The sequence below is a fragment of the Lutra lutra genome, chromosome 3 (assembly GCF_902655055.1).
Source record: "Lutra lutra chromosome 3, mLutLut1.2, whole genome shotgun sequence".
Classification (NCBI taxonomy): domain Eukaryota; kingdom Metazoa; phylum Chordata; class Mammalia; order Carnivora; family Mustelidae; genus Lutra; species Lutra lutra.
The window spans coordinates 27758886-27773992 of record NC_062280.1 but is presented as its reverse complement, the minus strand read 5'-3'; positions in this window follow the sequence as shown (position 1 = coordinate 27773992).

Here is a 15107-nt window from a genome sequence, read left to right as displayed (position 1 = left end):
TGGAAATGGCCACAGGTACCACCCCATTGAAGGACACTTCATAGCATTCTTCATAGTATCTAAGACAATATCCATCAAAAGGACAAACATACATCCTTCTGATCCAGCAATTCATCACCTAAGAATTTATCTGACAATATACTAACATGCATACCATGTTACCCATCACTGTATTGATTCTAATACTAATGACTGAACTAAATATCCATTAATAAGAGACTGATTAGTTAAATGACTGTTCAGTACCATTCTCCATAACTGTAAGTTAAATGAGAACGATTTTAATAGAGGGTGATTTCTAAAATGGATTATTAGATGAAGAAACGTACAAAGTAAGGAAGTGCTCAAAAGACCGCATGATGATAAGATTGTATCAAAGGAACACAGGTGTTAACTGAAAGAGTTCTCAGTGGTCCAAACTGGAATAATTTGAGGCACAAAATAAATAAAGTAGTATTAGGTAGGGTATGCTGTAGCTTCATAAGTTGGAGCCTAACCCTCAGCCTAACTATATTTGGAGATAGGGTGTTTCAGAAGCAATTAAGGTTAAATGAGGTCATACAGGTGGGGCCTGATCTGATAGAATTTGTGTCCTTAGAAGAACCCTGAGGAAGCTTCTCTGTCTCTACTATGAGGACACAATGAGAAAGTGGATGTCTGCTAGCCAGGAAGTGAGCTCTCACCAGAAACTGAAATAGCCAACACCTTGACCTTGGGTTTTCTAGGCTTCAGAACTGTGAGAAAATAAATTTCTGTTGTTTAAGCCACCTAATCTGTGGTATTTCATTATGGCAGCCTAAACTGACTAATACAGATTATAACAAAAACTACAAAATAAATGTCCATGGGTCCTTACTGCTGTAAATAAGTGACTGCTTAAATAAATAAACGTGGGAGAAGAGATAAATCTTCTGCACAGAATTCCAAATAATTTATTCAGAAAATTGTCCTCAAGGAGGAGGAATAGAGTGACCTTTTCCGAATAGCAGAGTAAGGAAAGGGAGGAATGTGAGTATATTTATGGTGGAGAAATCTTCCAGGTGATCATCACCAGCCAGGTGACCAAGGTTAAAATCAAGAGAGCTAAGTCAGATTGATGGTGCGTACTTTTCATATGAAAATGGCACTTGATTTCCGTGGGATGATTTCTGTGGCCTTCCTCCTCAAATCCCGAACCCCAGCCTAAACATGAGAAAATCATCAGAGAAATCCCAGCTGAGGGACATTCTACAAAATACCTGACCAACACCCCTCTAAACTGTCAATGTCATCAAAAACAAGGAAAGTCTGAGAACTTGGTACAGTCAAGAGGAACCTGACAACTAAATATAATGTGTCATCCTGGATGGGATCTTACAATAGGAAAAGGGACATTAGGTGAAAACTAAGGAAATCTGAATAAGGTATGAACTTTTATTAATAATAATATATCGATGTTGATTCATTAATGGTGACAAATGTACCTTTCTAAGGTTAAGATGTTAATAGTAGAAGACAGTGTATGTAGGGCTTGTGAGAATTCTCTGTACTACTTTTGCAACTTTCCTATAAATTTAAAGCTATTATAAAATTAAAATTATTTTTAAAAAATGCAGAACAATGTTTTTCTGTGTGTGTGTGTGTTTAAAGGGCAACTAGAGGTAGAAGATTAGAAAGAAGAAAAAAAAGGGAAAAACAAATGTCTCTGGAAGAAAATACACAAAACTAGAGAGAAGCTCATTAGATGAGACTTTTTACTGTATTCTATTTTGCACATTTTGTTACTATTTTTATGAGAATATTTTTACTTAAGTAAAAATTTATTTAAGTATTTAAAGTATTAAATGTTTAATGTAATTAAAAATCAAATATTTAATATTAAACATCATTAAAATAATAGAAACCTCAACAGGAGTTACACTCCATTGTGGCACAAGAAGAGAAGGGTCAATCTTGCGAGCTCCCTACCAATTTGGGATTGGAAAGCTAACTACAAGGAGGACGTGTCCATGTGGCAGGTGCTTCATGAGAAAGAAAAACAACACGTGGAAAAAGATGCTATAAAGGTGATCAAACTGCAGAGACTTAATGAGCTCAAGACATACAGTCCTCAGCATCTGGGGAAGGGAGTTGAGGTACTACTGGGGCAAAAGCTAGGTCAGAGCAGCTGCCCATATGGTCCTCACTTATTTTCAGGCTTCTGCACCTTCCTTGTCCTCAGGAAGTGATGTGACAGGAGTGCTCATTGGAAATAAGGACTTGGATGCAGGAAAAGAAAATGCCTGAAACCTTTGCCCAGCACTTTACCCAGGGCTCTGAGAGGTGCTAAGGAAGTTCCATAAAATTCTTCTGTTTATTGTTTTAGATATACATGAATATTTTTGCTCTTTCTGCATTATTATTCCTGTGATTGAACTAGTGTCCCAACATTTTCTAGGCTCCAGACTGGAAACCTTAGTTTGGAGAATTCTGTGGACAAAGTCATATTTCTTTCATCATCCACACCATATATTTGGGCCCTGGTTAATTAAGCACTCAATGCCATCTGTGCACATCCCTGTATTAGTCTCCAGAGAAAGCAAAGTGTAAGTCTTGTGTCTTATGCATAATCAGCAAACTCCTTGGAGGAATCATGTCTCGTATGTCTTATATACCCTGCAGCCAACTCAGGATTGGACCAACTATTTCATGCTTCTAGACCATTCTCTTACTCTTCTATTCCTCAACTTCTGTGTTAGTGTTGTCTTTCTTAGTTGGGGGGACTATGTCATTTATTGTTCCAAACCAGGACACATTTGAGAGTGAAAGTGTGGTGGTATTAATAATCCTGAGGGACATCAGTCATCAACTGGAACAGTCCCAGGGACAAACTACAAACTGGGACATAAAGTTAGGCTCACTCATAGGATTCACCATATTGGGAGAAGAATACAAATGGAGGCCCACATATCACATCTAAATATTTTAAAACAATGCCTGAAACTAAGAAAACACCAAATAAACTAGCTTCCTGTCTCAAAAAATAGGCCTTTGTAATGAGAACATTCATGGTCACACCTTCATCTCCTTTCCAATTAATTGAGAAAGCCACAGAAAAATAACTATATTCTGTGTGTGAGTGCATATATATATATGGGAGGGGGAGCAGGTGACTCTTTTATCCTCTACTAGAGGTTTCACTGACCTATTCCCTATTGTCATTCCCTTCCCTATTGCCCCTTTCCAATTCCCACCATCCAACTGCCTCCAGAATGGCCTGAGGACAGTAGTCTCAAACTTTCTAGTCACCTTACCCAAGTCCATAATTTGCAAACTATGTCTGCAACATAGTTACTACCCACCAGCCCCACCAGCACAGATTTTTGCAGTTCTCCAAAGAACACTGAGGCTGAAAGGCCAGGTGCAGGCAGAACCCTCACACTCCTCAGAATATCTTGCCACAATATGGTGGCTTGCGGCAAGCTGCCCTCAGCCCCAGACCCTGGCCCCAGGCTCCTGGATTACCCACTTTCTATTTCTTTCCCAGACTCCTTCCCATACTTTGCAGACACAGGTATGGACACCCCAGCTCAATGTTCCAGGTCGTGCTTCTCTTCCCCACAAATAGCTGACCCTTGGCCACTGCCTGAGTGAAAGGCATGGCCCTCCCTTGGGAAGGAGATTCTGGGGTCCCATGTCCCCAGAACATGGCCTGGAAGGTGGACCATCAGCTCTGGGTGGGCATGATCCTATGATCTTGTAGATTTCTCATGCTCTGAGGAAGGGCTCAACCAGACAAGGCTACAGTATTGCCCCCTAGAGTGTGGGACTCCAGGACAAGACTACTCTTGTCTGAACTATGTTATGGAATGAATTGTGTCCCCCTCCCAAATTCATTTAAAAAAGATTGAAGTTCTCATTCTCAGTGTGACTGTATTTTGGAAATGGATCCTTTAAGGAGGTAATTAAGGTTAAATGAGGTCATGAAGGTGGGTCCCTAATCCAACAGGACTGCGTTCTTGTAAAAAGAGGGAGACACACCAGATATATTTCTCTCTGTCTCTGTCTCTCTTTCTCTCTGTGCTCACACAGAAAAGGCTGTATGAGGACACAGTGAATGGTGGCTATTTACAAGCCTAGGAGAGAGGTGTCACCAGAACCCAAGACCTTTATTTTGGACTTTCTCCAGAACTATGAGAAAATTAATTCTGTTGTTTAAGCCATGCAGCCCATGGTACTTTGTTATGGTGACCCAAGTGGACCAATATACTTGGGAATAAGTGTGATCCTGTGCAGAGTCGTGCCCCCTCCACCCAGTCTTAGACATGCTCTTTGCATTCCAAGTGTGATGAAGAGGTAGGCTTAGATGAAGAAAAGGGGAGTGGGAAGTGGAAGAAAGAAAGCTGATGGATGCAGAGCATGAACATTAAGGATGATTGCATCCCAAGGGGCATAGTTCCTCTGTTCCCATATTCAGTTGACAAGTACCAAATTTTCACTTTTGCTAGGTATGGGCTAAGCAGTGGAAATGCAGTTTGAACAAAATAGAGAACATCCCACTTCTTGATGTGCCTACTTTCTAGTAAGATCACTGGGTGATAGTATTAGGATGGTCTCTTAAATCATAAAGAGATGGATGAACAGTATTCTTTTTTTTTTTTTTTTTTTTTGGTCTAATAACAGTATTCTTTTGGAAATCCTCAACCTCATTCTCCATATGTTCTTCATCTGAAAGGGTGACCCAAGAGGCAGAGGTGGTGGGGTCCCTCTGTTACCTCGGTTATCTTCTTTCCCCTGATACCTCTGGCAATTGGAGGAGGATGGGTGTGATAAACCCTTCCAGCATCTGAGTGCAGCTGGAATCCAGATGTGGCTCTGGGGAGCTGGGTTAGATGGGGAGGTCGCTGAGAGGTGAACTCAAACAGGTGGTCCAATTCCTGGCTCTCTATGAAGAGGGTTGGTCAGTGCAGTGACTTCAGAGTTCCAATCCCTTACCTGTCAAACAGTCATTGGACTAGAAATTTCCTGGACTCCTGGCTGTTTAATCCACCTGGGATTAGCCCCAGTTTTCACCAGCCCAAGAGGGGTGTCTCAACATTGTTTTGTTTTGTTTGCTAAAGGAAACAGAAAAATGAAGTTTCCTTCCTCCTCTTCCCCACACTCCCTGTTCCCTCCCCAAGCAGAATATGGCCCTGAATTCTTAGGCTCTGCTCATCATTCCACAAATGGCATCAATATTCTGAGCCAGACAATTTGTGATTCTTCAGGCCGTGAAATAAACTTGATCTGATTAGCATTGATTCTCATAATAATAATAACAATAATAATAATTATATTAATGGGACTTGTTTATTTTTCCAGGGAAGAATTTCCTTTATTTCCCCATCTCATCTCTTTACTGTCAGCTCTTTTCAAAGCTATAAAACCACCAGTTGGTTCCATACCAGGTCAAGCCTATGGGCTTTCACTGTTGTAGTAATGGGGATGGGGTGGGGAAGGTGGGGAAGAACCTAAAATTTGTCAGCTGCAACTTCCCAATAAGGGAATGAGAGAATACCAGGTTCCACTCACACCTTGACCATAAGGCTAGCCTTCAGAAGTTTCTGAATACTCCTTTGAACTTCTCCAGTCATCTTTCCAGACCCTTTAAGCAAGCAAATCTTTATATTAAAATGATTTGGTGGGAGGTAACCCTCCAAAATGCCAAAAGTAGTATGAAATATGATTTTTACAGCCAGCTTTACCTAGAGGAGATCCTTTTAGTACTAGAAGGATCTGTGTAGAAGCATATGCAAATAGGGAAGTTCTGCTTCTGAAATGGAGGAAGAGATTGGAGGGAGTTAATATATGAATTTGTTGGGAAGATCTCTTCTGCTTTTCCTAGATGTTCACACACCTGTGCCTATCACCACTGCCCCTAGTTATGCCTGTGAAATGGAACTATAAAGTCTCCCACTCATATGTTCCTGAAGCATCTTAGGCCCCAGCAGTTAGCTTTGAATCTTCAGCGTCACCCATCCCAGGCCCCACCCTCACATATCATCCCCACCCAATCTCTCAATCTAAAATTAGCCCATTTCCCAATGTGCTCCGCCTCATCTCCTTGATTCTTCACTCTTTCATTTGGTTGGGTTCCTGACTAGCAATAAAAGAATGGGGTGGAAGAAGGCCTCACTCCAAATAGGCTTCCATTCTTCTCCAGGTCCCAAGGAAGCCATGGCATAGCACAAGTATTCAGTGACCAGGAGCTGCTGTTAGCAACTTGTCACTCTACCCTGACTTGGCTTGGGGATCCTGGCCCTGTGCCTCCTTTCCAGCCCTTCAACAACTCCTGAGATTCTCCTCTCTGAAAGCACCCTCCCAGGAGAACCAAGGGGAAAATGAGAGTGTGAGGCCCTTGCTAGCTAAATGCACCACCCTCAAAATACATGGCATGGGTCATTGTGGGTTATCTACTCAATTGGCAAGACTGAACATGTGCTGTAGGCATCAGCTAATCATGAAATAACCAGAAAATAATAAAGTTCATTTCTGATAAACTTTTGAAGAATTTTGTAATCAAAATTATCTAAGAGAAAAACCATTTTAATCTCAGTAAAACTTAGTCTTGTCTTCTTAAATTTGGTGTTATTTTCAGAGTTGCATTAATTATTTTCATGCCTAGGGTCTTGTGTCTAGTGTCTTCTCTAGGTCTAGTGTCTTCTCTGACCCCACATATCATAGAAACAACACAGGTCAGGAGTATCTGTAGAGGAAGGACTAGTACCTAGGTGTTCTAGCTGGTTGTACGAACTTGTTCAAATTGTGCATCTTCTCTGGACTGTCATTTCTTAATGCATCAAACAAAAGTTGATCTCAGTGTTTAAAATCACTTTTAGTTCTAAAAGTCCATGATGCTACAGCTTTACAGTAATTTAAATTCCTATACATGAACCAGCCAAAGTTTAAAAATTATAATTAACTTGTTACCATCATCTTGGCTGGAAGCCTTGGAAGCCATAGTTGCCCATAGGGCACAAATGAAGCTTTAGCATGTGTTTTGGAATGGCTCCTCCCTTGGGACATGGCACATGACTCTGTGACTTGAAGTGGGATGGAAAATGCACCTTCCCTGAAACAAGGACCCTTTAGGGTCTGGATGTCCAATACAAACTGTAAACTTGAAGAGACCACCATGTTCCAATGAAAGACGCTAATGAAAAACAGATCCTGGGCCCACAGTTGCAGGGTTCTTGGTGATTGCTCAGCTCCTACTCAGCACACCACTCTGCTCTATCTGTAATTGAGAAAATGGAAAGGACATTTCCTGGCCTCATATCCAGACTCAATCCATCCACCCCCAGGAGGAATCTTAATCAGAGTCTCCCTGGGCAGTGACCTCTTGGGGTAGTAAATCCTATCCAGTAGGTAATCTTTAAGGAGCCTTCAGGCTTTGGTGCCTTGTAACTCAAAACCTAGGGTCTTAGGGTTAGGAGTTTGAATTCTGGGAAGACAGACAAAGCTAATTCTGCAATCCCAATGTCTCTTGGTCATCGACTCTGCCTTAGATGGGGAAGGTGGACCACCCAAAGTCAAAGCGAGAACAGTAAAAGAACAGAAACTTCAGAGCATTGACATTTTGTGTGTGGTGGGAAGAAGGTATGGTTAGCTTCTGCACAGAGAATCCAAGAAGGCTTCCTAGGGGAGGTGGGAGTCTGGGAAAGTTTTAAAGAGGGAGGAGGAAGGCAGATTGATAGATCTGAGATTTAAAACAAGGTTTTCCACAGGCAAACCCATGCTGACTAGCTGCCTGAATGCTAGAGGCTGTGAACCCCAGGATACCCACTCAGTGGGTGGTCTGTGCTATTGTGTGAATTACACATGGACCCCAGAAAGTTGTGGGCTGTACTTCCCGGATTGGACTGCTTTACTTCTCCCTTCAGCCTGGGGCAGGAGGCACCATAAGCCTCAGCCTGACAAGGACACAAAGCAGAGGTGAAGGGGAAGAAGTAATCAACAGGGAGGATAGTGGCAGGCCAATTGTCCTGAAGCCTTCACTGCCCACCCAGCTGTCCTTCTTCTCACCCTCCCCTTCCAAGGCCCTCCAGAACAAGCACTTTTCCCGCCAGATGTTTTGAATCTCTTTTCCCATCCTAATTAAAGACAGCTTTTCTTTCTGCTTGGGAAGGAAGGGGAGGAATATGCCCTGCAGCTCTTTCTCTTTGCTCCTCCCTCCTTCCTCTGGGGTGAGACGCTCTCTATTTCCAAGCAAAAGGTGGGGTCAGATGGTTCACCCAGCCCCTTCCCAGCAGGAAGCCAGTCTCAGGACTCCAGCTCCCTTTCCCGGTAGGAGGAATGTTGTCCTCACCACATCTCCCCCATCCTCTCCCCTACAGCACTCACCTCAGTAAGATAGCTGCAACCCCCATTTCCCCAAAGAAGCTGCGCTTTCCAGCTGTCAGTGGGGGGAACAATGCCTCTGCCTCAGAACAAACATCTTTCCCAGGAGAGATCTGTGGCCAGTTAGAGAAATTATTCACTTTTCTGGCCAAGTACCACTGGAACCACTCAATTAAGGATAACTGCAGTTCAGCACCAGTTCCCAAGGGCAGCCATGTAGCATAAGAAATCCTGTCAGATGCACCCGTGGGCCTGCATAGCCTTCCACTAGCCCCAGTGCTTCTGTCAGTCCAGTTTGATATTCTGTAATTCTGGGGATCATAAGGCAAAGGCAAAAGGACCCCTATGGAGCACTGTGGAGGAGCACTCTTTCATTGGATCAGTAACCTACATTTTTCAGACCACTGAAGCCTGAGGATGAAAATAGGATCCCAAAAGCAAACACAGAACTTCTCTAGGAAACTATACTTGTGTTCTGTAGAGCTTCCAGATCCCTTTCAAATTTCTTTCAAGCAGCCCTGAGTTTCTGTCTCCCTTGGTGTCTCATCAGTAGCCTCAGAGCAGAGAGTGTCCATTATGTGCTCTGCAAGGTGGTCCTTAGGCTACCGTGTGACATCTGGTGTTTTTATCTTTTCCCACTCTGGCTCATTTGGGGTAATGACTCCCATTGCTGCTGAAACTCTGTCACTGATGTCTGCTGGGGACATTTAATTCTCACCAGTATCCAAAGTCAAAGTCGTTGCTGTTTACAGTGGGGCATTCTCACCATTTACAGCTGAAGATGCGGGTACCAATGCTGAAGATGCCTTGCATCCTAATATCCTACCATTTTTGTTTTTACTTTGCTCTTTTACTGGTACCACAAAGTCACAATGGCTGGCCTCAAGGAAAGGGAATCTTCTGGGGTGAGACACCCTTTCCTCTAAAACAGGTGGGCCTGTGACCTGAAAGCAAACACATGTGCCCTGATGCTAACTCCACTCCATAGCTCCTTGTGTAAATACCTCACAGACTTACCCCTCAGCCATCCACGTACGGCATGTTTTCTAAATCCCTACACTCAGCTCTACTTCACACTGAGACAGATTCAGAATTACTATGACTGTGGTAGTTAAGAGCTTGGGTTTGAATCCTTGTGCCACAACTTACTAGCTCTGAACTTTAGCTTCCTCCTTTGTAAAATATGGAAGATAATAATTCTTACCTCACAAAGTTGTGTTAAAGGCAATGCATGCAACTTACTTAACCTATTGTTTAAAATGTGGTAATTAAATTTTGACTATTATAATTTTTATTAAGTTTTCCTTAGTGACGAAGGAGTTGAGGCTGAGATGGGTGAGGTGACTTATCTACTACAGAGCCAGTGAGTGGCAAAGGCAAGTAAATGTGCCTCCAAGTATCTGGCTTAAGTTCAGTCTTCTTGAATAATATCATCTTTGCACAGCTACTCAGGTGAACTTCTACCAGAACTATATTTGCTTAACAGTTTTCTCCCATTTAATGTCACTGGTGAGCCCATGTTGAAAAAACTTATTATGCAAACAGAGTCAAAGGAAGGCAGGAAGGAGATGAAGAGAAAGCAGACTACAAATTTTGGTAAAGTAGAAGGAATCATCTATGAGTCATCTGATGGTGGCCAGCCTCTTCAGCTCCTTGTTTTATGGAGGAATTCAGAAAAAAAGTCACCTTCAAGGAAAATCATGAGGGTTGGAGACTAGTCAAACTGTGCTCCACTCCTGGCACACTGACTATTAGTTGGGGTCTTTTTTTTTTATGACTTTATTTATTTGACAGAGAAGGAGATCACAATTAGACAGAGACACAGGCAGAGAGTGAGGGCGAGGAGGGGGAGAGGGTGGGAAGCAGGCTCCCTGCTGAGCAGAGAATCCATGAAGGGCTCAGTCCCAGGACTCTGAGATCATGACCTGAGCCGAAGGCAGAGGCTTAACCACTGAGCCACCCAGGCACCGCTAGTTGGGGTCTTTTGATAATGCATTGACTAGCCTATATGAGGGAACAAGAGGGGACTTTGATAATTTTTTCCTTATGAAAAAGCTCAAACTTGAGAATTAAAAAGGGAAAAGAACTTTGCCAAGGTGACACACTCAAGATCTGAGTAGAGCTGGAACTAAGACGTAGGTCTCATGAATGTTTTTCTGTGGTCTGAACCTAAGATGTTTTCTCAGAGGCTTCAGAGTGAGGCCCTGAAAGGGACACATGCCAGTAACATTCAGGGTAGCTCTGGCAAAACAACCAGGCTTATGAGGCTGTAGACCAGATATAGGCAGCCAGTGGGAAGCCAAGAAGCCCTTATTCTTATATTCTTCTTGCTGTTGAAACTCAAGTGCTCAAACTTTGGTAGAAAGAATGTTCTCCAACAGGCTAGTTTTACCCTTTAATAAAATAAGTTGCTGTTTTCATGATGGTAATTTATGGGAGGCATGTAAGTGCTCTGTACTATCTATCTATAGTATAACAAATTAAATTTAGTGGTATAAATGATAAAATTTTATCAGAATTTCTGTGTGTCAGGAATTTGAGAGGGACTTGACTGGGTGGTTCTGGCTTGAGATCCCTTATGAAGTTGCAGTCAAGATGTCAACTAGGGCTGCAGTCTTCTGAAAGCTTGACTTCTGCTCCCAAGATGGTGCATTCACACAGCTATGGACTGGAGGCCTCAGATCCTCATCACTTGAAGGTAAAGGGCCAGCCCTGGAAGCTGATGTACCCCAGAGGGAGTTATCAAGAGAGAGACCAAAGAGGATGCTGCCTTATTTATGATTGAGTCTCAGAAGCCATAAACCGTCATCTCTGTCGTATTCTAGTCTTTAGGATTAAATTACTAAATCCAGTTTACACTAATAGAAGGGAGATTATCAAGAATTTGTGGAGCATTTTTTTCATGTATCTGTTGGCAATTTGTATGTCTTCTTTGGAGAAAAGTCTACTCATGTCTTCTGCCCATTTCTTGACTGGATTATTTGTTTTTGGGGTGTTGATAAGTTCTTTATAGATCTTGGATACTAGCCCTTTATCTGATATGTCATTTACAAATACCTTCTCCCATTCTGTAGGTTGCCTTTTTGTTTTGTTGACTGTTTCCCTTGCTGTGCAGAAGCTCCACATCACTTGGCATCAGGGAAATACAAATTGAAACTGCAATGAGATACTAGTCAGAATGGCTAAAATTAACAAGTAAGGTAAGAACAAATATTGGCAAGGATGTGGAGAAAGAGGAACCCTCTTACATTGTTGGTGGGAATGCAAGCTGGTACAGCCACTCTGGAAAACAGTATGGAGGTTCCTCAATAAGTTAAAAATAGAGCTACCCTATGACCTAGCAATTGCATTATTAGGTATTTACCCAAAGATACAAATGTATTTATCTGAAGGGGAACTGCACCCCAATGTTCATAGCAGCAATGTCCACAAAAGCCAAACTGTGGAAAGGGCCCAGAAGTTCATCGACAGATGAATGAATAAAGAAGATGTGATATATATGTACACACACACACACACACACACACACACAATGGAATATTACTCAGCCATCAGAAAGGATGAATACCGACCATTTACATCAATATGGGTGGAACTGGAGGGCATTATGCTGACTGAAATTAAGTCAGAGACAGACAATTATCATATGGATTCACTCATATGTGGAAAATAAGAAAAAGGGCAGAAGATCATAGTAGGGAGAGAAAACTGAATGGGAAATCATTGAGAGAAAAACCATGAGATGTATTATATGTTGGCAAATTAGATTTAAATTAAAAAAAGAATTTGTGGACATATTTTATTTTTTTTAAACCTGGAATAATAATTTATTAATCTTCACTTGTCACCTTATTTTTCTTTTTTAAATTTCTTTTCATCATAACAGCATTCATTGTTTTTGCACCACACCCAGTGCTCCATGCAATATGTGCCCTCCATCATACACACCACCTGGTTCCCCCAACCTCCCACCCCCTGCCCCTTCAAAACCCTCAGGTTGTTTTTCAGAGTCCATAGCCTCTCATGGTTCACCTCCCCTTCCAATTTCCCTCAGCTCCCTTCTCCTCTCCATCTCCCCACGTCCTCCATGTTATTTGTTATGCTCCACAAATCAGTGAAACCATATGATAATTGACTCTCTCTGCTTGACTTATTTCACTCAGCATAATCTCTTCCAGTCCTGTTCATGTTGCTACAAAAGTTGGGTATTCATCCTTTCTGATGGAAGCATAATACTCCATAGTGTATATGGACCACATTTTCCTTATCCATTCATCAGTTGAAGGGCATCTTGGTTCCTTCCACAGTTTGGCGACCGTGCCATTGCTGCTATAAACATTGGGGTACAAATGGCCCTTCTTTTCACTACATCTGTATCTTTGGGGTAAATACCCAGTAGTGCAATGGCAGGGTCATAGGGAAGCTCTATTTTTAATTTCTCGAGGAATCTCCACACTGTTCTCCAAAGTGGCTGCACCAACTTGCATTCCCACCAACAGTGTAAGAGGGTTCCCCTTTCTCCACATCCCCTCCAACACATGTTGTTTCCTGTCTTGCTAATTTTGGCCATTCTAACTGGTGTAAGGTGGTATCTCAATGTGGTTTTAATTTGAATCTCCCTGATGTCTAGGGATGATGAACATTTTTTCATGTGTCTGATAGCCATTTGTATGTCTTCATTGGAGAAGTGTCTGTTCATATCTTCTGCCCATTTTTTGATATGATTATCTGTTTTGTGTGTGTTGAGTTTGAGGAGTTCTTTATAGATCCTGGATATCAACCTTTTGTCTGTACTGTCATTTGCAAATACCTTCTCCCATTCCGTGGGTTGCCTCTTTGTTTTGTTGACTGTTTCCTTTGCTGTGCAGAAGCTTTTGATCTTGAAGTCCCAAAAGTTCATTTTCACTTTTGTTTCCTTTGCCTTTGGAGACATATCTTGAAAGAAGTTGCTGTGGCTGATATCAAAGAGGTTACCACCTATGTTCTCCTCTAGGATTCTGATGGATTCCTGCCTCATGTTGAGGTCTTTTTGAAAAACAAAAATAAAACTGATGGCATCAAGTAACCTGATTTCCAGTTTTACTACAAAGCTGTGATCACCAAGACAGCATGGTACTGGCATAAAAACAGACACATAGACCAGTGGAACAGAGTAGAGAGCCCAGCTATGGACCCTCAACTCTATGGTCAAATAATCTTTGACAAAGCAGGACAAAATATACAGTGGATAAAAGACAATCTCTTCAATAAATGGTGCTGGGAAAATTGGACAGTTATATGTAGAAGAATGAAACTCGATCATTCTCTTACACTGTACACAAAGATAAACTCAAAATGGATAAAAGACATATTTTATTTTTTAATTTTAATTTTTATTATGTTCAATTAGCTACTGTATAGTACATCATTAGTTTTTATGTAGTGCTCAATGATTCATTAATTATGTATAACCCACAGTGCACATCACAACACATGCCCTCCTTAATACCCGTCACCCTGTTACCCCCTCCCCGCACCTCCTCCCCTTCTGAGACCCTCAGTTCATTTCCCAGAGTCCATAGTCTCTTATGGTCCATCTCCATCTCTGATTTCTCCCCATTCAGATTTCCCTCCCTTCCCCTATAAGTCCTCCATGCTATTGCTTATGTTCCACATATGAGTGAAACCATACAATAATTGTATTTCTCTGCTTGACTTACTTTACTTAGTATCATCCCCTCCAGTTCCATCCATATATGTATATATGTATCACATCTTTATCCATTCATCTTAGCTCCTTCCACAGTTTGGCTATTGTGGACATTGCTGCTATGAACATTGGGGTGCATGTCCCCATTTTTTTCACTACATTTGTATCTTTGGGGTAAATACTTAGTAGCACAATTGCTGGGTCATAGAGTAGCTCTATTTTTAACATCTTGAGAAACCTCCATACTGTTTTCCAGAGTGGCTGCACCAGTTTGCATTGTGGACATATTTTTAAATCATCGCATGTTCTATAAGCCTGAGCATTATCCATTTGTTTGAAAAGTCAACTTGGTAAATTCAAGAGAAATTTTTTTTAAAAAGGCAAAATTCATTTTCAAGTCAAACAACTTAAATTTATGTCAGTTGTGAGTTTATAGGATGGCACTGACCAGGAGTTGGAGCTTTAGTTTCTATTTTACACTCTGTTTCTGGCATACCATAGGCCTTGGACATGTCACTTCATCTGGGCCTCAGTTTCTTCCTTTGTAAAATAAGGTGCATGGCCTAGATTTTTACAGAGTCCCCTTTGACTTTGGTATTCTCTCTCCCAATACTATCTACTATGTTTTAAAGTCAATTTACAACAATATCTCCTGTGTATGCTTCTATCCAGACATATATGTATATATGTATGAATACATATGTATATATTTAACATGTTTTTATATGTGTCTCTATGTCAAAAGTCTATTTAAATAAAATTTTTATGGCCCTTTAGTTTTAGAAGTAAGGTGAGGCTGTTTATGTTACAGGAACGTATTTTATTTGCCCACAGCAGCCAAAGCACAGCACGCTATTTCTATAAATGGGGCATGATGATGTTTTGTTATGAAATGCTTTTTGATGTAGGACAGCCACAGTCCAATGACTTCCAAATATATTTCAGCCTACTGTAAAGAATAAAATGATAGATCTTCTCTTGGCCACAGGGTCTCTGCACAAATTTCCAAGAACTTGAGACCATTTACTAAATCCAAACAGAGAAACATTGTTTTAATGGTTATAGATGTGTCCACTCAGCT